Source organism: Rhinoderma darwinii, chromosome 5 (assembly GCF_050947455.1).
Source record: "Rhinoderma darwinii isolate aRhiDar2 chromosome 5, aRhiDar2.hap1, whole genome shotgun sequence".
NCBI lineage: Eukaryota > Metazoa > Chordata > Amphibia > Anura > Rhinodermatidae > Rhinoderma > Rhinoderma darwinii.
Window position 1 is genome coordinate 283,142,344 of NC_134691.1, and position 16,698 is coordinate 283,159,041.

At 41.6% G+C, this 16,698-nt stretch overlaps 1 protein-coding gene and 1 long non-coding RNA gene across 5 annotated transcripts in view; one reads left to right on the forward strand and one right to left on the reverse strand.

Moving 5' to 3' along the window:
• KCNH8 (potassium voltage-gated channel subfamily H member 8) overlaps positions 1–16,698 on the reverse strand; it is a 362,579-nt gene that overhangs the window by 223,450 nt on the left and 122,431 nt on the right. The window lies entirely within an intron of this gene.
• The window catches only part of LOC142652921 (uncharacterized), a 37,511-nt gene continuing 31,723 nt past the window's right edge, over positions 10,911–16,698 (forward strand). The window contains exon 1 of the long non-coding RNA XR_012847985.1: positions 10,911–11,112. This is a non-coding gene — a long non-coding RNA (uncharacterized LOC142652921). The remainder of the gene's footprint in view (positions 11,113–16,698) is intronic.

Sequence of the window (16,698 nt, forward strand, 5' to 3'; positions counted from 1 at the left end):
CATTTACACGCTCAATCGTGGCAGTCTCCTGCAGCCTTTGGGGAATCGCTTTCATAGCAACTCCATAACACCTAATTTATTAAGTGGAGCACCCTTTTTCAATAAATTAGGCACATCTATGGCCTTCCGTGCACCACAAAGTCAAATCTACGCCAGCTATGAGCTGGCGCACATTTGCACTATAATTTCTGGTGTAAATTAAGGTAAATTTTCCGGCCGCAGGTGGCCCCTTCCCTTCTGCTAGGCTCTGCAGACTTTTTTTTTTCAAAAAGTGGCACGAGCAACTTAAATGCTGCAAAAGTCAAAGGCAGAGCAAAGCTTTTGCGCAAATTGCAACTTTTTCAGTATTTACGACTTTTCTACGCCAAAAAACTGGTATAGAATATTTAATAAATTCTTTGTTTAATAGATTGGCTATACAGGGGATTTTGAGCTCTGTTTGTTTAGTCCAGCTTCCATAGAAAAGAATGAAACTTTTCAAATGATTCTTTTTGTGTGTGTTGTGTAAAAGATCTGAATAATGTGAAATATAAATAGCAGAATAAATGCAAATTTTTTAAGTAAAAATAACACAAAACAATATAATATTCAGAATACATGTTTTATTATTATTATATTACTATTTTTATTATTATTCATATTATTATTCATATTATTATTATTATTATTATTATTATTATTATTATTATTATTATTATTATTATTATTATTATTATATTGTGTAGGGAGATTCTGTGGGAAATTAAACTTTGAGTAAAATTATGGCATTGGATGATACATCCGAAAATATAAATATATAAGAATACTAAGGATAGGACAATATTTTGACATCTACAGTAATTTTGTTACCTAGTAGGCATGATAACTTGGCAACAGTTTTTCCAGATAATTAAACTGATAGTGAGATTACGACTGCTTTCGCTGCAGTAGAAATTGCTGCTTCCAGTGATCTGCATTGGTTGAATTCAATGTGGCAGTTTACAGCCAAGGGGACTCTTTGCCTCTTTCAACCTCAATTTCAGCTTGTCTTTTTAAAGGCACAGTAAGTTAGACCATTTATCTTATAATAAACAACAGAAATAGAGAATAATCTTTCCAGAGCAAAATATTCCTGTAATGTCATTTACCCATCTGTATACTATAGAAATAAATGCACTAAATGGCCTGATGCATATGATTGATTTAAAAAAAAAATGAAATACTAAATTTATAAATAAATAAATAAATAAAGAATAAGCAATACAATAAAATGTCTCTTTTGGTCATTGAATCTTTTTTCATCAGTGAGTCAACAGGATTTAATTATGGACCTCTACAAGGGATGGACCACTACCAGGGATTATTGAGTGTTTCTGATCCTATTGCTACAAATGCAAAAATTAGAGCAGAGTTTATAATTTGACACTTTATGATGTCAAGTGTTGTGGCTCAATTCATTGTGACATCACAATGTGTAATCTATGGTTTTGCATAGGAATGCAGTTAAACTCTAAGATGTGGCAGAGCTGCATTTATCAATGCATCTAGATAGGGCAACCCTTTTCTTTCTGAGGACCCACTGGCAATCAGATAAGTACCATGTGTTCTGCAGCTGAAAGCCCTGGCAATGAACAGTTATTGCAGCAGACGCAATGTGGTATTGCATGGTGCCCATTCTAGTGGCTGGGTGATCATGTAAGACATAGACACAGTGAGTCATCCAGAATGGGAGCCGCTGTTTGCAGCAGCTCTCCGCTCTGGCTAAGGGTTGTCTATTGGCCCTAAAAGGACCTATAAAGGGTTTTCCTAATGGGACAATTATTTCAAGCTTTTTGCAGTTTTGACAACAATATAGAATTTATCAAAAGCAGTGAAAAGGAAAAGCAAAGCAGTTACTATAGAAGTGTGCGCAGTGCAGAGCCTGAAGAAGCAGTACATGATTTATATATTAGGTGTTCTTTGAACCTCTGGGTCATGCACTACCCCCTCATGCCTTGCACTAGGCATAACATAGGTATATATGTTTCTCCTGGAGTGTACCTTTAACATCCTATGTTTTTATATACAAATTGAATGCAACATATATTATTGATGTTTTTTGCCAATCAGTTGTCTCCATTAAAGTAAATTAAAATGATCGGTTTGCATTGCTATGTCCCAGGATGCATGTGGCTTGTCATGTGTTACAGTAAGGGGACGCTCACACGGCCTATTTTCAGACGTTTTTCGGGGCCGTAAAAATCGGCTGAAAAATCAGAAGCAGAACGCCTACAAACATCTGCCCATTGATTTCAATGGGAGATACGGCGTTCTGTTCCGACGGGGCGTTATTTTACGCCTCATTTTCAAATAACAGTGCGTACAAAGACGCCCCATAAAAGGAAGTGCATGACACTTCTTGAGCCGTTTTTGGAGCCGTTTTTCATAGAAAAACAGCTCCAAAAAGGACGTAAAAAAATGCAGCGAAAAACGATAGTTGCTTAAAAAACGGCTGAAAATCAGGAGTTGTTTTCCGTTGTTTACCCTTTGTTAAGGATGTGACCATACCCTAATTCCTACCTAATTGTAGAATTAAAATAGATTTTGTACTAATCAAAGTAGGCAAAAAGTCACAAAGGCGTGACTATGGGAGTAACATGCACTAGACTGATAGATATAGTAGATATATTTTGATATAGTAAATACAGCCTTGTCTTTCTTCTACTCTATTTAAGAAGACCCATTTACCGTAGTTTTTCAAACTTTAGTACTCTCCCTCTTAAAATCTAGACTGATAATGCTTGCCTGAGGAAAAAACATGTTTCATAAACACTTTAGTCAGTAACAGGTAAGAAAACCCCCAAACATTACAAAGGTGTGTATACTTGTTAAAATTGTTTCTAAGTAGAATTTAAACTACATTAAAGCTGCCCAATATTCAAGTCTATTTCATACAGAAGGTATAGAGATAATATCCTCGTAAATATAATTACTGTAAAAAAAAAATATTATCAATATTGTTGAATTACATGAAAATATTCCATACTACATAACAAATTACTGTAAGTTTCAATACCACGTCTAACTAATTTTTCAATTTAAAGTTATACAACATTGTATTGAAACTAAATGCACTTTACACATTAAAATAAAGTCTTCCTTTGTGTTCTCAGTAAATTTAATAACATATTCATGGGTTTATGTCACTATTGGCCTTTTAAACAAAACCAACTAAACCAACATGATCTCATATTTTATTAACAGCTCAGACCTCAATGCAGTAGTTATTCTATTGTTACGCATTGAAAGGAAGATAATATTGAGCATTTATGTTTTTTCAAAGCAGTCCATTGATATTGCTTGAAGGGATGTTGAAGGTTATTTTTCACTTGGTTCACTGGATTGTTTAAAACGCTCTATTGCAAGTTAGAAAACCAGCATAGCTCAATGCTGGAAAATAAATATATACGTTTGAATATAAATTTGACTTTTATTTGCGGCAGAGATCTAAAAAGTTGGAACTTATAAACATTGTTCCAGACTACAAATTGATGAATAACTGTAGCACCATTACAGAAAGCAAATATTGCTGCAAACTGAGCCCAATTACAAGACCAAGACACTATTTTGTTTTAGGTCCAAAATGTGGTGCTGATGAATTGCACAATACATATTTATGGGCATCAGATCTCAGTTTTTATGATACAAAGCTCTAAATCCTCTGCCCAGCCTTAGTGTTAAATGATGAAATTCTGGCTGCCTGAAGCCACCACTAAGTGGAGCTTAAGAGCTTTCTGAATTTGGATTTATTATTACGTTTTAATTGGCGATGTATACAGTAAGCTTTTAAGCTCCACCTGGTGGTGGTTGCAGGCCATTAGAATTTTATAATTAAATTTCATCTATCATCTTAATATGCTGCCCCATAGAAGGTGTGTGCTCCTAGAAGCTACAGGTCTGTACTCCTAGTAGCCAAAATGACAGAAAAAAAAATTGTGCACTTAGGTTAATAAAAGTGCTTAAAGAATATAGCGGACTCAGTTCTGAGTCCGCTGTATTTTTGAGGACAGCACTCCCTCTCGTCTCTCCCCATCCCTCTTAGTGTTGACTGACAGGATGCTGTGTATACATATATACACAGCAGCCTGTCAAACACAAACACTATAAGTCTGCTGTATACTTTAATCACTACTGTTAGCCAAACAGCAGATAATTTTTTTGTGTGCTGTTTTTGGCTACTAGTAGTACAGACCTTTAGCTTACATAGGGCAGCATTTTAAGCTGACAGCTCTGCCTTAGGAACAATATCTGTGTGAAGTGATATCAAAATATTTGGAGCTCTGTAACAGAAAAGAAGAGCTCTGATCCCAATAAATATATATTTAGAATTATAAATAGATATGTTTTTAAATATGAAATCAATCAATACAAAAAAAAAAAAAAAAGGAGATTAAAGCAGTACATTAACTTTCATATACCTAGATGAAAATCATTGATCTTGTGGTAGGAAGATTACAAATATCTTTGGCAGTAATATTTCTAGAAATACTCCTATGCCAGAAGAAGCTGCAAGAAGTCAAAGGAAAACATTAAGCTCTATCCAACTGCTAACTATTAATATTAGTATGACCGGGAAATAATTGGTGCCAGTTTTTCAAATGTTCTGGACTATTAAGAAGAGAGGTATCTCTGCAAAATCTAAGAGATTATAGATTCTTTTTCAGTTCCATGAAATAAATTGGTGGTGGATTATCAGAATTTCTGAAGGATTTTTGTTACCAATCTCTTAAATTTATGTAAGGAAACTCCTAATGTAAAAAAAAAAAAAATGTGCTAGTACCCAGTACACATGCTCCAAAAACGAATGATGTGTAGATATTATTATAATATCTTTGCACATACATGATGAAAAATGTAGCTTTGCAGTATATCTTATTAAGAGAAAGTTGCATCTTTCTCACAGTCCAGGAGCTCAGTATGGTTTTGCACCACACGCATTTTTTGACTGCTTTTTTTTAGCTATCTCTTCAACAGAAAGATGGAACAACCGCAAGTGTTTTTTAACAAAAAAACGCATAAAAAACAGCGTCAAAAATGCGTTTATTTCCGTCTCCCATTGATTTCAATGGGGTTTTTGAGGCAGAAAATGCCTCAAGATAGGGTATGTCGCTTCTTTTTCCCCCGAGCATTTTTTTTTCTCGCGGTAAAAAATGCCAAAGGGGTGGGGGAGGAGGGGGAATATGTTGTGGTTTCTCTTCTTTAATGGGGGAAAGGGGAGTAGCAGGGCAAACATATTATTGGCTCAAAGCACACACTACAGTTGTGTCATAAAACCAAGAAGAGCCCATCCACTTAGCACATTAAGGGTCAGTTCAAACTCGCCATTTCACACAGAGTTTTTCGGCGCTGATTTAGACGCGGAAACTGCGTCGCAATCAGCGCCAAAAAATTACCCAAATCGGCCCCCATTAATTTCAATGGGAGGCATAGGCATCTATTTTTCTAGGGTGCTTTTTGCCGCACGGGGGGGGGGGGGGGATAAAAAACGGCATGTCTTTTCTTGCTAGGGTTTCCACCTCTGACCTGCTATTGAAATCAATGGAAGGCATAAAAGACCCACTGCACTCGTTTCTGAGCGTTTTTTCACTGTGTTTTTCGTCCATGGTCCTTTCATTAGCTTTAATGGCCGTGGATGAAAACGCCACAAAAAACGCTGAAAAAGCGCAGGCAGTTCAAAATCTGCCTCCAAAATTCCTGAAGGAATTCCTAGGCATATTTTTTTCTGCCTCCAAAAAACTCAGTGTAAACAAGGCCTTATACAGAGCAAATTTACTTTTATAGATACTAGCAAAGTGAATGAAAAAGTCCCAAAATATACCGGTTACACACAACATTTCTGGCTGCACTACATCTAATATACATCTACAACCGCCTTACGAGATATTGGGATTTTGGTTTTATAATGATATCATACTCTTTGACAGATTTAAAGAAGATTCAGTAGAAGGATTGATAAAAGCTTTTCTATAAAACAAATATTTATTGGATTTTCTCCTATATTGTTTACCTATGTTGTTATAACAGTGAAATTACATTTAGATTAGGGGATGGGGGTGCGGGGATCTTTTTCATGCAACATGAATAGAAACCTAAACTAAGACATGTGACAGTTTACAAGTTTGTTCATCTCTGTAAATTATTTTTTTATGTACAGCAATGCTACTTTCTAAGCAGACATATTTACAGGCCAGTTCCTAATGAAACAGTGAGGCCAGTGATAAATCTTATGGGAATCTTTGTGAATGCTAAAGACCATAGAAAATAATCAGGCCACTGTGCTACTGAATGCCAGGCAGCAGTAAGGCTGGATTCACACGAGCATGTTCGGTCCGTAAAGGACGGAACGTATTTCGGCTGGAAGTCCCGGACCGAACACACTGCAGGGAGTCCCTGCCTCGCCATGGACCTACTGTCCCGTACTGAAAACATGATTACAGTACGGGACAGTAGTTCCACAGCGAGGCAGGGACTCCTAGCGTCGTACATAACTATGATGCTAGAAGCCCGGCTCCCTGCAGTGTGTTCGGTCCGGGACTTGCGGCCGAAATACGTTCCGTCCTTTACGGACCGAACATGCTCATGTGAATCCAGCCTTAGGCGGGATTCACACGACAGGGTTTCCCGGCCGGGTGCCGGCCGTTCATAAATCGGCCGGCACCCGGCTGCATTAGGAATAATAGACCCCTAATGGGGCTATTCACATGACCGATTTTTTGACGGCCGGGAAAACCGGCCGTCAAAAAATAGGACATGCTCTATTTTCGGCCGGGTGCCCGGCCGCCCGGCTCCCATAGAAGTCTATGGGGCCGGGTAATACCCGGCCATCACCGGAATGTGTCCCGAGTGATGGCCGGGTCTACCGTCGCTCGCGCACTCTCTCTCCTCCTCCTCACAGTGCAGAGTGCATGTGAGGAGGAGGAGGGTCTTTTATTGCTCGCTGTAGGAGTCGGAATCCCCAATCCCCGGCCGGGGATTGTGGATTCCGCTACAGGAGAAGTGCGTGACTACACTGTCCAGATATGGACACAGCGAAGTCACTCACTTCTGCAGCGGAATCCCCGACTCTATTGCCGGGGATGCCGCTACAGGAGAAGTGCGTGACTACACTGTCCGTATATGGACACAGCGAAGTCACGCACTTCTGCAGCGGAATCCCCGACTCTATGGCCGGGGATGCCGCTACAGGAGAAGTGCGTGACTACACTGTCCATATATGGACACAGCGAAGTCACGCACTTCTGCAGCGGAATCCCCAACTCTATGGCCGGGGATGCCGCTACAGGAGAATTGCATGACTACACTGTCCATATATGGACACAGCGAAGTCACGCACTTCTGCAGCGGAATCCCCGACTCTATGGCCGGGGATGCCGCTACAGGAGAAGTGCATGACTACACTGTCCATATATGGACACAGCAAAGTCACGTACTTCTGCAGCGGAATCCCCGACTCTATGGCCGGGGATTCCGCTACAGGAGAAGTGAGTGACTACACTGTCCATATATGGACACAGTGACGTCACTCACTTCTGAAGCGGAATTCCCGACCTGTGGCAGGGAATTCCTCTTCAGGAGAAGTCAGTGACTACACTGTCCATATATGGACATTGAAGTCAGTGACTTCTCCTGGAAGGGGGGGGGGATGGGTGCAACCTACAGGGGGCTGTGTGGGATCACCTACAGGGGACTTGGTGGCATCACCTACAGGGGGCTGGGTGGCATCACCTACAGGGGGCTGGGTGGCATCACCTACAGGGGGCAGGATGGAATCACCTACAGGGGGCAGGGTGGAATCACCTACAGGGGGCAAGGTGGCATCACCTACAGGGGGCAGGGTGGGTGGCCTCACCTACAGGGGGCTGGTGGGTGGCATCGCCTACAGGGGCTGGTGGGTGGCATCGCCTACAGGGGGCTGGTGGGTGGCATCGCCTACAGGGGGCTGGTGGGTGGCATCGCCTACAGGGGGCTGGTGGGTGGCATCGCCTACAGGGGGCTGGTGGGTGGCATCGCCTACAGGGGGCTGTGTGGCATCGCCTACAGGGGGCTGTGTGGCATCGCCTACAGGGGGCTGTGTGGCATCGCCTACAAGGGGCTGTGTGGCATCGCCTACAGGGGGCTGTGTGGCATCGCCTACAGGGGGCTGTGTGGCATCGCCTACAGGTGGCTGTGTGGCATCGCCTACAGGGGGCTTGGTGGCATCGCCTACAGGGGGCTTGGTGGCATCGCCTACAGGGGGCTTGGTGGCATCACCTACAGGGGACTGAGTGGCATTACCTACAGGGGGCTGGGTGGCATTATCCACAGGGGGCTGGATGGCATTACCTACAGGGGGCTGGGTGGCATTACCTACAGGGGGCTGGGTGGCATTACCTACAGGGGGCTGGGTGGCATTACCTACAGGGAGCTGGGTGGCATTACCTACAGGGGACAGGGTGGTATTCCTACAGGGGGCTGGGTGGCATTGCCTACAGGGGGCAGGGTGGCATCACCAACAGGGGGCTGTGTGGCATCACCTACAGGGGGCTGGGTGGCATTACCTGCAGGGGGCTGGGTGGCATTACCTACCAGGGGGGCTGTGGCATTATCTACAAAGGGCTGTGTGTGGCAACAAATTTAAATGAAATTCATCCGATTTTAAAACGGACAGGGAAAAAAACGGATGCAAATCGGGTCCAAATCGGCCGGTAAAAACGGCAACTCGGCCCGGAACGGAATCGGAACGGATGCAAATCGGATGCAAACCGGCCGGGAAAATCGGCCAAAAACGGCCGATTTTCCCGGCCGACACTCGGACCCTGTCGTGTGAATGAGGCCTTATACACAGTGAGTGATATTTTAAATCACAGTAGGAAAGCATTTGGGAAACACTGGGAAAGTGAAAAAATATATGCTAGGGGCAACTGATATTAAGAAATGGACATTTATTTATTCAGCAAGCACGGGTAGCAATGAAATTAGTTTACTTCTCTCGGGTTTACATAACAATTACCTACAATCATTAATTTTTCTTTCTAATCTGATATAACTTACTGCAAGCAAAAGGGAACGTCAGTTGTTAAGCTATGTTTTATATTATATTAATTATTTTATATTATCGTCATACATATTTTTTATATATAACCATATGTATTGTATTTAGAGCATAATTCTATATAGTACAATAACTGAAGGCTATGTACATTTATGCAATAGTGCAGTTAATTGTATATGGCCTATGTGTCGCCATAGTTACTGACAACAAACAAACCCTGTGTAGTCTGATCCTGCAGTCCTGCGTAACTCTTCCATCTGCTAGCTTATCTTTACTAACCTACTTTGAGTCAATTAGATGTCTCCTAACAGGGGCGTAACTAGAAAACACTGGGCCCAATAGCAAACTTTTGACTGGGACTCACTCCCATGGGTGCCACACACAGCCCGCCTTTGTAGATAGTGCCCTCCTGTAAATAGTGCCATACAGGCCTCCCCTGTAGACAGTGCTATACAGCCCCCTGTAGACAGTGCTATGCCATGGGCCCCATAGCAGCCACTATGGCTGCTACAGTGGTAGTTACACCACTGTCTCCCAACTTGAAGCTACTTAGCCTCAATAAGAAATTTGAAACAAGGCTTGCACTAATATTCATTAAGAATATTGATGTCTCTTTATTCGGCAAAGAGGCCAAGTCAACTTCTTGAACTCTTTGTCATGTTCCTCAAACCATTCCTGAACAATTTTTGCAGTGTGGCAGGGCACATTATTCTGCTGAAAGAGGCCACTGCCATAAGGGTAAACCATTGACTTGGTCTGCAAAAATGTTTAGGTAGATGATACATGTCAAATTAACATCCACATGAATGCCAAGACTCAAAGATTCCAGCAGAACATTGCCAAGAGCACCACACTACCTCTACCAGCTTGCCTTCTTCCTGTAGTGCATCCTGGTGCCATCACTTTCCCAGGTAAGCTACACACACACGCAGACGGCCATCCATATAATGTAAAAGAAAACGTAATTCATCATATCAGTCCCCTTTCTTCCATGGCTCCATGGTCCAGTTTTGATGCTCACTTGTTGTAGGTGTTTTCCACAGTGGTCAGCCTGTGCACTACAACCAGTCTGCGGCTACACAGTCCCAAACGCAGCAAGCACTGTATGACACCTGTCTATCATAGCTGGCATTAACTTTTTCAGCAATTTGTGCTACAGTAGCCTTTCTATAGGATCATACCAGACAGATCAGTTATCTCTTCCCCCTCGCATCAATGAGCCTTGGGTGCCCTTGACCCTGTCGCTGGTTCACCAGTTATCCTTCCTTGGACTACTTTTGCTATGTAGTAACCACTGCATACTGAGAATACTTCACAAGCCCTGCTGTTTGGATTACCTATTTTTTTCTGCTGCCAAGACATCAACTATAAGACCTTTCACTTGCTGCTTAAAATATTCCACCCCATTGACAGATGGCAGAAGTAACAAGGTAATCAATGCTACTCGCTTCACCTGTCAGTGGTTTTATTGTTATTGCCGAGCGGTGTGTGTATAAATAAACACACACACACACACACACACACGTATATGTGTACATATACTGTATATATATATATATATATATATATATATATATATACACATATATATACATATATATATATATATATATATATATATATATATATATATAAAATATCTTTTTGAAAGTTTGTTTGAAGCCCGATTTTCCATTGGTTTAAAATGGATCATGTCATCTGTAAGCCATAACAACCAATCAGATCGCTGCTTGGATTTTTAATACCTGCTTTGGAAATTATATAAGCTTACCTGATTTGCTGCTGGTAGGGATGTAACAACCAGAGTTATGTCACACTGCTGCTGCTGACATCATAATCTGCCTCCCGCTACATTATTCAGAGACCAGACACATCTAATACAAAGCCTGCTGCCACCAGACTCAACATCCAGGAGAGGACGCACAATATTCCTCACAAGACCGTACTCCATCTCCTGCTACAAAGAGAAGCCATCTCTGCTGTGTTTTCCTGCGACATGATCAGAACAACTTCCTACATGTAACATGGGAGATATCACAGTCCTTCTACTATACTGGATAAAGGTTAGTATATATAGGCAGGTTGTGTATTTTGGTATATTTGCCAACAACCTCGTTTTGTGGGAGACAGTCCAGCAAGCCGGGTTAGGAAAGGTGGTTTTATGCAAATTTGTGTTTTCAGGCGAGTCATCAATGCTTTTCTACTATGGATTTGGGTTGATTGGTAATGATAAATAGTACGGGGGAGGGGTATGAGTGAGATTATAACCTATTTGTTCATCTGTGCAGTAACGGGACGTCTCTGTAATGGAAATGTATCCAGATTTATTATGACACAATCCATTACAACGTTAATTTTTATATCCATGTTACAGACAATTCTTTTGGTTATTGATATAAATTAGACTTTCAATGTTAGTGTTTACTGAAAATTACAATGTTATATATGTCTCATAATGAGAGCCACTGTAGTCTATATGAGAAGAATGTGTTGTGCTGGTTACTATGGTGATAGCATCCATCTTGGGGCTTATGTCAGAAGAATGCATTGTGCTGGTTACTAGGGTGATGCCAGCCATCTTGTGTCTTTTATGAGAACAATGTGTTGTGCTGGTTGCAATGGCAGACATCTTGGAACTTATGGGAGAAGATTGAACCTCATTTAACACAACTGTCTAATAGAAAAACTGGATTGGTTGACCATAGCAACCAATTACAGTGCTGCTTTCATATTATTTATTTGAGTTACTTATATAGTGCCAACACAGTGCTGTACAGAGGTCCTCTTTTTTGCTGTTTTCATGGGGCTCACAATCTAAATTCTCTATTGGTATGTTTTTGGGGAGTGGGAGGAAACCAGAGTCCCTGGAGGACACCCACACAAACACAGGGATAACATATAAAGTCCATGGTTGGATTTGAACCCAGGACCCTAGCACTGCAAGGCAATAGTGCTAACCACTGAGCCACCGTGCTGCCTTAGAGCAGTGGGAAAAAAAAATGAAAGCCGAGCTTTGATTGGTTGATATGGGCCACAGGAAATGTTTTTCTATTAAACAATTTTGATAAATGCGGCTCAATGTGCTGTGCTCGTTACTATGGTGACGGCAGCCATCTTGTTACAGTCAAAGGCAGTTGGTGTGAGCAGCCTGATACTAGATAGAACTATATAAAGTTTGTTTTTTGAAGCCCGATTAGGGAATAGCTATTTTTGATTGGACATTGAACAAAGTTTGCCTCCTTTCGCGATTTTTGATTAGATTTAAAATCGCTTTTACTGAAAGTCACTTTTACTGAAATTTACTTTACACTGCCATTCACTTTTCAATTTGCATCGAAGTACACACTTGCCTGATCGTGATTTTTGATTGGTTGAAAAGCTAACCAAAAGCGATTTTTGATTTGTTGAAAAACAAATCAACACGATTTTTGATTGGTTGTAAAACAAACCAGTAGCAGTTTTTGATTGGATTGGATATTTCACAAAGTTTGCCTGCTTTTGCAGATTTTGATTGGTTTAAAAGTCACTTTGGATCCTTAGGGAAATTGAAAATCAAACCACCAAGAAAGTAGATGGAAATAGAGAGAGTAAGGGTATGCATAGATGCATTGAAAGGAAATAAGGATAAGGCATAAATAAGACTACCAAGGGTATAGGTTTAAATGGTTAAAAGGTTTATTGTTTAAGTTGAAGTTCGCAATGTAATGAAAAATCAACATATCTGCTTCTGATGTTATTAACAAATATACTGATATGAACAACTATGTATGTATTTACTTTTGTCAAGATGTGGGCAATGCCATACCTTGTTCCTTGTAATGACACAGAAAGAAAAAAATGTTGCAAGTAAAATTTTAATAAAAATGTTTTGAAAAAAAAAAAAAAAAAAAAATCACTTTGGTTGAAAAACAAATCAATAGCGATTTGTGATTGCATTGGACATCGAACAAAGTTTACCTCCTTTTGCCACTTTTGATTGGTTTGAAATTCACTTTTCACTGACCATGGCTCCCAAAGGAAAAAGTCCTGAACAAAGAGAAGGTCGACGCTTGGCTCAAAGAATACGTTGAGCAGCAGAAACGCCAGAAATGACCAATGCTCGGCTTGAAGATCAAAGATTGCGACAAACGCCCGCAAGAGCTGAAGAAACACGTCAAGCGACTGATCGTCGGGTTCGAGCACAAGGTGCAAGAAATATTGTTTTTCGACGTACATCTTGGGATTGCATGAACAAAGCTGCTATGCAATACGACACAACAATTGAATATGATCTGCACGACTTGGTCAATATTGGAAACATGGACAGGACCTGTGAACATTGTGAAGCCCAGAAGTGGAAGTCAGAGCCACCTGGCATGTGCTGCTCTGCTGGCAAGGTTCAACTACCCCCAGTTAATGCACCACCAGAACCACTCAAGTCACTGATGACTGCGAACATTCCCCAAACCAAGCACTTTCTGGGAAATTTGAGGCGCTACAACTCTTGCTTTCAGATGATTTTGTTTGGTGTGAACGAAATTCGAAAGGCTTCATGCCCACCTTCAAAATTCAGGGACAAGTTTGCCATCAACTTGGATCGCTCCTGCCATTGCCCAATGAAACAAAGTTTCTGCAGATTTATTTCATGGGCGATGAAAAGCTTCAAGTTCAGCAACGACAGAGCAACGTCCCTGGAACTCGGGCCTACATTTTGCTGGAACTACAGCAGATGCTTCACGAACATCACTGTTATGTCGAGATATTCAAGAGCTCTTTGGAAATGATGACTTCGGATAACTACAAAGTGGTCATCAAGGCTGACCGAAGGCCAACAGGAGAGCATGAGTGGCGATACAACGCACCAACTGTCAATGAAGTTGCTGTCGTCATCGTTGGGGAATTTGAAAATCGGGATATTGTGCTGCAGAAGCGTGATAATCAACTACAGAGAGTTTCTGAAACCCATCGATCATATGACGCACTTCAGTACCCACTGATCGTTTGGCAAGGCGAAGACGGATACGATATTCAAATCTTCCAAACAAATCCAAGAAATGTTACCGCCGGTAAAAAAGGTTTGTTCATGGCCTTTTATGCCTATCAAATTATGATGTGGGCGAGCCATTCAAATCACCTATTGATGTGCCGAAATCTTTTCCATCAGTTTTTGGTTGATATGTATGCCAAAATCGAAACAGAGCGACTTGGCTTCATCCGTTTCAATCAGAAGGCACTTCGTGCTAAAAGATATATCCACCTTCGAGATGCTGTCGTCAACGATGGAAACACGAGCAATGTTGGTCAGATGGTTATCTTGCCTTCCAGCTTCACAGGGAGCCCTCGACATATGCACGAATACACTCAAGACTCCATGACATATGTGCGAAAATACGGAAGGCCTGACTTGTTTATTACTTTTATGTGCAACCCAACATGGAACGAAATTCGCCAAGAGCTCTTGCCAGAACAATCGGCGATCTGGTAGCGATCTGGTAGCGATCTGGTAGCCCGAGTCTTTTTCGACAAAAGGTTATCAAGTTCATGAGTGTCCTCACGAAGGGCAAGGTATTTAGAGAAACTCAATGCTTCATGTGCACAATCCAATGGCAAAAACAAGGTTTGCCTCACGCACATATACTGATCTGGCTATAGGAGAAGATCCAACCAAATCAGATCGATTCTGTCATTAGTGCAGAGATCCCAAATGCACAAGAAGATCAAAAGCTATTCGACATCATCATGAAGAACATGGTCATGGACCATGTGGAAGACTGAATCCAAGCTCCCCATGCATGAAAGATGGCTTCTGTACAAAGTGATTCCCAAGACAGCTGATTCATGAAACTCAGTCTGGAGATGATGGTTATCCACTTTATCGCAGAAAAAAAGTGGGTGAAGGCGGGTTCACTGCATTGATGAAGATGAAAATTGGCAATAGTTACCAGGACATCGAGGTCGACAACAGACGGATTGTACCCTACTCGCCATTTCTTTCCAAGACCTTTCAATCTCACGTCAATGTTGAATATTGCAACTCAGTTAAGGCAATCAAGTACATCTGCAAATATGGCCGAAATCTTTTCCATCAGTTTTTGGTTGATATGTATGCCAAAATCGAAACAGAGCGACTTGGCTTCATCCGTTTCAATCAGAAGGCACTTCGTGCTAAAAGATATATCCACCTTCGAGATGCTGTCGTCAACAATGGAAACACGAGCAATGTTGGTCAGATGGTTATCTTGCCTTCCAGCTTCACAGGGAGCCCTCGTCATATGCACGAATACACTCAAGACTCCATGACATATGTGCGAAAATACGGAAGGCCTGACTTGTTTATTACTTTTATGTGCAACCCAACATGGAACGAAATTCGCCAAGAGCTCTTGCCAGAACAATCGGCGATCTGGTAGCGATCTGGTAGCCCGAGTCTTTTTCGACAAAAGGTTATCAAGTTCATGAGTGTCCTCACGAAGGGCAAGGTATTTAGAGAAACTCAATGCTTCATGTGCACAATCCAATGGCAAAAACAAGGTTTGCCTCACGCACATATACTGATCTGGCTATAGGAGAAGATCCAACCAAATCAGATCGATTCTGTCATTAGTGCAGAGATCCCAAATGCACAAGAAGATCAAAAGCTATTCGACATCATCATAAAGAACATAGTTATGGACCATGTGGAAGACTGAATCCAAGCTCCCTATGCATGAAAGATGGCTTCTGTACAAAGTGATTCCCAAGACAGCTGATTCATGAAACTCAGTCTGGAGATGATGGTTATCCACTTTATCGCAGAAGAAAAGTGGGTGAAGGTGGGTTCACTGCATTGATGAAGATGAAGATTGGCAATAGTTACCAGGACATCGAGGTCGACAACAGACGGATTGTACCTTACTCGTCATTTCTTTCCAAGACCTTTCAATCTCACGTCAATGTTGAATATTGCAACTCAGTTAAGGCGATCAAGTACATCTGCAAATATGTCAACAAAGGATCGGATCAAGCAGCATTTGGCTTGGAAAGACAAGGAAGAACAACTGATGAAATCAATTGCCAAGAAAGAACAATTGATGAAATCGAAACTGGACGTTACATCAGTAGCAATGAGGCTGTATGGCGAATTTTGGACTTTCCAATTCATCTCAACGTCCACTTGGAAAATGGACAGGGAGTCTACTTCCCCAAGGAAACTGCTGCACAACAAGTTTTGCAGCCCAAAGACACCACGCTGACAGCATTATTCAAGCTTTGCCAACAAGATGACACTCCTATGCTGCGATGTTCCAAAGTATTATACGTGGAATAAATCTACAAGAGTTTTCAAGCGAAGAGTCCAAGGAACACCAGTTGAAGGTCATGTTGGAATCAAGTCAAGTGACGCTCTTGGCAGAGTCTACACAGTGCACCAAAACAATCACGAGTGCTTCTTCCTCCGGTTGCTTCTTCACACAGTAGCAGGCCCGACATCGTTTGTTAGCCTCAAGACTGTTGGCGACCATGTTTGTACAACCTATCAGCAAGCATGTCAAGAAAGGGGACTACTTGAGAGTGATTCTCATTGGGACAAGACTTTAGAGGAAGCAGCAACCTGCCAATTACCAGCAAGCTTACGAAACCTATTTGCTGTCATACTCACAACGTGTGGACCATCCAAGCCACTTGAACTGTGG